This window comes from Nuphar pumila, chromosome 3, assembly GCF_984573655.1.
Source record: "Nuphar pumila chromosome 3, dmNupPumi1.hap1.1, whole genome shotgun sequence".
Taxonomy (NCBI): domain Eukaryota; kingdom Viridiplantae; phylum Streptophyta; class Magnoliopsida; order Nymphaeales; family Nymphaeaceae; genus Nuphar; species Nuphar pumila.
In genome coordinates this window covers 120,730,500-120,736,944 of record NC_143251.1, presented here as the reverse complement: position 1 = coordinate 120,736,944, position 6,445 = coordinate 120,730,500, and the positions used below count along the sequence as shown (strand labels likewise).

The following is a 6,445-nucleotide window of genomic DNA, read 5'->3' as shown; positions in this document are numbered from 1 at the left end:
TACATAATTCTCTCTGATGATTCGTTGCAGACGAATGTCTTGCAATTTGAATGTGTGTGCATCTCTAAGTAGGACTCACTCATTGTCAGTTATTTTTCTTCCATTTCAAGAGTTTGTAAATAATAAATTTAGAATCTATTACATCATGCATATTTAACACTATATTACTATATGAAAAAAAAACTTAGAGAATAAGAAATTTACGTTTGTATGAAACTTCTAGAGGTAGAAGATGATCTAGTGGTATGTTGGATTGTCTGTTGGGCTCTGTTCATCGATTTTTTCTTGGATGTCTCCTATTAACCAAATGAAGATCAATTAGTAGACGAAAATCTAAAAATTTGAACATTTATTTACTTATAAATATATATCCAACATTTACCCTCTAATAACTTCGAGTGAAAAAGTTGTAAAGATCTTTCCACACTTCATAGTTGATTCCTTCAGAAGAATGGTCTGCTTCGCTGCGGTTTTGAAATATCTTGCAATGCTTGTAGGATGTTTCTCGCACCTTTTTGTATGATAACTGAAACTACTTATCCACGACATCACAATGATCAACTATATTCTTGTTTAAAGTAATTAAACTCTACCTACACAAAATTATAAAAAATAGTTAGTAACAAATTTTTTATGGATTAATATATTTATCAAAATATAGTTAGGCAATATACTTAAACAAATTGTCTCACATAGAAATGTTTTCTCATCTCCCGGGACCATTATACATGACTAGTAAGTGAGTCTAGCCTTCTCCTTGATGATGCATGTAAGCCTCCTAGAGAACTGTGAGGTGTCCTCACCCACAACTTTACATGACTCAGGTTTGACAGTTATTGAAGCCTTTCCTTGCTTGAGTTGCTTTAGGTGGGCTACGTATTTGTTCTTCCCACGTTTGCACTGAAAAGAACTTGCAGTTGCTAATTTGTATTTACTTAAAAATATTAATAGCAATAACATCAATTAAATTCTAATTGTACTAAAGAAATACTAGATTAATATTTACCTGAGGCAGCTGTGGACGACTCTAACACTACAACAAAGCAGTAGATTAGCGACGACCACATTCCGTCGCTAATCCGTCGCTAACATGGTTAGCGATGGATTAGCGACAACGAGGCGACAGTATGCTTACGTCGCGAATATTTTGACGCTAACTGGCGACGGAATTATTCCGTCGCTAATTGCGACGGAATAACGAGCGCTATATTCCGTCGCCAATCCGCCGGTACTAAACGGCGACCACGGCTTGGCGACGGATTTACTTCCGTCGCTATGCCGTCGCTAGATTAATATGAATAGCGACGGATGGTTCCGTCGCTAATCCGTCGCAAACACGAAAAAAAATTTAAAAAAAATTATTTGAAAATTAAATACTGAGCAATTTCTATTTCCTGTACAATTTATATTTCCTGTAAATAAAAAACAAACCACACAAAAAATTTCATATAACAAGAATCTACAACAATTAATCGTTCCACCTTAAAATTAAGAAGTTTAATTATTTACAATTCAACAATTACAATTAGGAAACATAAAAAAAATAGAACTTCTTCAACACAGTCCTCTAATCATCGCCAAGATTTTGTGCGTCTTCTTGTTCATTGTCTTTATCTGTCCCTTCAGCTCCACTACGCTGATTATCGCTAGCAGCCTACACAAGAAAAGAACAGTCAGTATTGATGAACAAAATATAATGAAATAAATTACACACTATATGTGATTCTATCATGTGCTCATGTGTGATCTAAGGCAATAAAAAAACTCTATATGTGATTCTATCATGCTCATATGTGCTCTAAGGCAGACAAAAAGTTATATATATGTGATTCTATCATGCTCATATGTGTGCTAAGGTAGTCAAAAAATTGAATATGTGATTATAGCATGTTCATATGTGTTCTAAGGCATCTAGAAAAACTCTATATGTGATTCTACCATGCTCAGATGTGCTTTAAGGCAGGCAAAAAACTATATATGTGATTCGATTATGCTCGTATGTGTGCTAAGGCAGTCAAAAAATTGAATATGTGAATATAACATGCTCATATGTGCTCTAAGGCAGGCAAAGCAAAAAAAATTATGTGATTCTATCATAAATGATATATAGCATGTTCATATGTGTTCTAAGGCAGTAAAAAAACTCTATATGTTATTATAGCATGCTCATATGTGTGCTAAGGCAGTCAAACAACTGAATATGTGATTATAATATGCTCATATGTGTTCTTAGGCAGTCAAAAAACTGAATATGTGATTATAGCATGCTCATATGTGTTCTAATGCAGTAAAAAAAAACTTTATATGTGATTCTATCATGCTCATATGTGCTCTAATGCAATCAAAAAAACTTTATATGTGATTCTATCATGCTCATATGTGCTCTAAGGCAGACAAAAAAACTTTATATGTGATTATAGCATGCTCATATGTGCTCTAATGCAATAAAAAAACTCTATATGTTATTATAGCATGCTCATATGTGCTCTAAGGCAGTCAAAAAACTGAATATGTGATTATAACATGCTCATATGTGTTCTTAGGCAGTCAAAAAACTGAATATGTGATTATAGCATGCTCATATGTGTTCTAATGCAGTCAAAAAAACTTTATATGTGATTCTATCATGCTCATATTTGATCTAAGGCAGACAAAAAGTTATATATATATATATATATATATATATATATGTATGTGATTCTATCATGCTCATATGTGTGCTAAGGCAGTCAAAAAATTGAATATGTGATTATAGCATGTTCATATGTGTTCTAAGGCATCTAGAAAAACTCTATATGTGATTCTAACATGCTCAGATGTGCTTTAAGGCAGGCAAAAAACTATATATGTGATTCGATCATGCTCGTATGTGTGCTAAGGCAGTCAAAAAATTGAATATGTGATTATAGCATGCTCATATGTGCTCTAAGGCAGGCAAAGCAAAAAAATTTATATGTGATTCTATCATAAATGATATATAGCATGTTCATATATGTTCTAAGGCAGTAAAAAAACTCTATATGTTATTATAGCATGTTCATATGTGTGCTAAGGCAGTCAAAAAACTAAATATGTGATTATAATATGCTCATATGTGTTCTTAGGCAGTCAAAAAATTGAATATGTGATTATAGCATGCTCATATGTGTTCTAATGCAGTAAAAAAAACTTTATATGTGATTTTATCATGCTCATATTTGATCTAAGGCAGACAAAAAAACTTTATATGTGATTATAGCATGCTCATATGTGCTCTAATGCAATAAAAAAACTCTATATGTTATTATAGCATGCTCATATGTGCTCTAAGGCAGTCAAAAAACTGAATATGTGATTATAACATGCTCATATGTGTTCTTAGGCAGGCAAAAAGTTATATATGTGATTCGATTATGCTCATATGTGTTCTAAGGCAGACAAAAAACTGAATATGTGATTATACCTGAGAGGGACCTGGAATCGAAGATCCCCTATCCTGAACAGCGACCTTGATCTCATTTCGGAGAAAGGGGGCGACGGTGTATTGGAAGTAGTTATTCAGTGTTTCATTAATGATATGGCGTACATCATCACCGAAAAGAATAGTCGGCTGCTTGGAGCTTATGTCGGCGCAAGAAGTCGGTGAGCCGTAACTGGAAGAACCAATAACTGGTGAAGTGTTCATATTACTCCCAAACCCGAACACGCGACCTTTTTTGGGTTCACCTGCTGCAGTCACCCATGCTGTAGGATCAAATGATGGATGCTGAGTAGCGTCATCACCATATCGCTCTACCATCTGTTGCTCATATGTCTCCTACAAAATAATGTTTAAAGTATTCATTAATAATTAATAATAACATTATGATAACTTGCATATATATTATAATGATTATTAATAGAATTAATACATACCGTTGTCGTTCTTGCCTTCTCTGATACGAAGACTCCCGTGGTCTTCTGTTTATGTGTTTCTACAAACACATCCTTATATGGTACACTGCCTCCTTTTTCTGCTTCCTGCGAAGTTAAATGACAAAAGATTTAGTACACAAGTTTGCAACAATACTTATAAAATTAATATTATATATTGATGAGTTACCATTTTATTTAGGTGGCTCCCAAATGTCTTAGATCCACCTGTGTGTAGATGGGCTTCGTGCATCTTCGATCTATTTTGTGCAGCCTTCGCAGAGCGATTTCTAAATGCATCTCCTGCCCACTTATCGCACATTTCATCCCAGTAATCTCTCCTGATAGTAATAGGACCATGGCCCTTCCACAATAATGGATCATCTACTACGCCAGATGCTTTTTTTATTGCAGTCTTCATAGTGTGCAGCATGTCTGCAAATCGATTGGCAGCCACCTTCTGCCACACCTTCCTTGCATCATTTTCTTCCACCGTAGTTGCGAAGCGATTCGAAGCCTACAAATATTTTCAGAAAGTTAGTAGACATTGCTTAAATAAATTAAATATGAAACACATTAACTATGAGGAACAATTGTATACCATGAATGAGGACCACAATCTGTCTAACACCTCTTTTGAGTACTCTTTCCATTGAGCAACTGGTCCTGGTAGATGTTGAAGAAGTGAATTCCTAATCTCTCGTACTACTTCTTGTGGCTCAGACCTTGTGCTGCACATGAATTGTTACACAGTAAATATCAATATAAAATATTTAAAAGATATGCAATAATTGAAAACAAAATACTTACGGTCGATTATCGATATACACTATTCGAATGAGTCTTCTTGTGCCAGCCTGAGAAGACCTTGTTTCCTGTGTTAGCTGTTGACTTGTGTGATCAACTGGTGTAGGTGGGTCGTGTACAGGCGTAACATCATCTGTAAAAAAATACATTAGAAATTCTCAGAATGTGCATTTGAACTAATCAAGCATCCAATTAGTTATATGATATACCTATCACAGGAGCCCATGAAGATGAAGGCTGAGTCTGGCTACTATTGGATGAGCGACCACTATAACCTCCATGAACCATATTCTAACAAATAACATATGTCATACAATACATTCAAATAATTCACATCAAGTATTACAATGCATTCAAGTCATTCACATCAAGCATTGCAATGCATTCAAATAATTCAAATCATTCACATCAAGTATTGCACTAATTCAAATCATTCGTTGCATAAATTATAATACATTCAGATAATTGAAATCATTCACATCAAGTATTTCAATGCATTCGAATCATTCGTATCAAGTATTACAATACATTCAAATAAAATTTTTAATCATTCACACCAAGTATTGCAATACAACTCACATCAAGTATTACAATGCATTTAAATAGAGGTTTGTAGTATAAGATTTTGCTCACTAGCTTGAGAATTCTTCCTCGTCACTAGTTTGACTTTCTTCTCTTCTTCTTCTTCTTCTTCTTCTTCTTCTTCATTGTTTGCCCATCCACTTGGTACATCATTTGGATCACATTCCTCTATGAATGTTTCATCGGCCAATGAAGATATGACATGCATATCATGCGCAACATCGTGACCATAAGCGAAGTCATAGACATCATCTGATTGATAGTAATCATTGTCTTCAGCTAACTCACCTTCCTGTAACTGATCATACTCGGGGTATAGTTTGGATTTCACCTTGCAAACTGCCCACCATTCATTTCTATCTGACTTTTTTATACTCGGATATGAAGTATAATAAACTTGTTGAGCTTGCGAGGCTAATATGAATGGTTCATATGTTCCAAACCTGGATTTATGATTCACCTCCACAATGCCTGAAGCTTTGTCGAGTCTTGTTGCAGTTGGATCAAACCAATGACACTTGAATATCGTAACCGTGTTATTCATGCCTAAGTAAGTCAACTCCATTATTTCCTCTATAACACCGTAGTAATCATGTTCATTTTCACCGTAGCTGCTACCCTTGACACACACGCCACTATTTATCGTTGATTTGTTTATACCGTAGTCTTTTGTATGGAATCGATAACCATTTACGATATACCCATTATAGCATTGCACAACTTTGGTCGGACCATTTTCTAAATCACATATTCCTTGATCTTTAACATCACCATGGCGAACCTACGCACAGACATAAACAATGATTGTGATCACGATCAATTAAGTAACTTAGTGTTGTTTATAAGTACAAAATTTATGTTAGCTTCTTTACCAACTGTTTCAACCACTCCACAAACTTAGTTTCACGTTCTTTTTGTACTTCTGCATCAGTGAGATGTGAAACTTCGCTTTGCAACTTCAGATCAAATCGTCTGCAAACCACAAATACTTATATTACTGAGCCATGTATCCACATATAGAACATAAAAGGATTTATAATTGAGTTGCATATACATATACTTACTCGATGTATGGGTCGATCGCTGAGCAATTAAAAAGAATATAGATGTGTGCTGCATCTTGCTCTCGATCTGTCAATAGCCTTGATCGGCAACTACCAAATGC

At 34.7% G+C, this 6,445-nt stretch overlaps 1 long non-coding RNA gene across 1 annotated transcript; it reads right to left on the bottom strand.

Moving 5' to 3' along the window:
- Positions 1-1,419: 1,419 nt before the first annotated feature.
- LOC149843504 (uncharacterized) lies at positions 1,420-3,510 on the bottom strand. Its single transcript, XR_016431141.1, has 2 exons — positions 3,443-3,510; positions 1,420-1,654 (listed from the first exon to the last, which is right to left on the bottom strand). It is a non-coding gene; the product is annotated as an uncharacterized LOC149843504 (long non-coding RNA).
- Between the last annotated feature and the right edge of the window lie 2,935 nt (positions 3,511-6,445).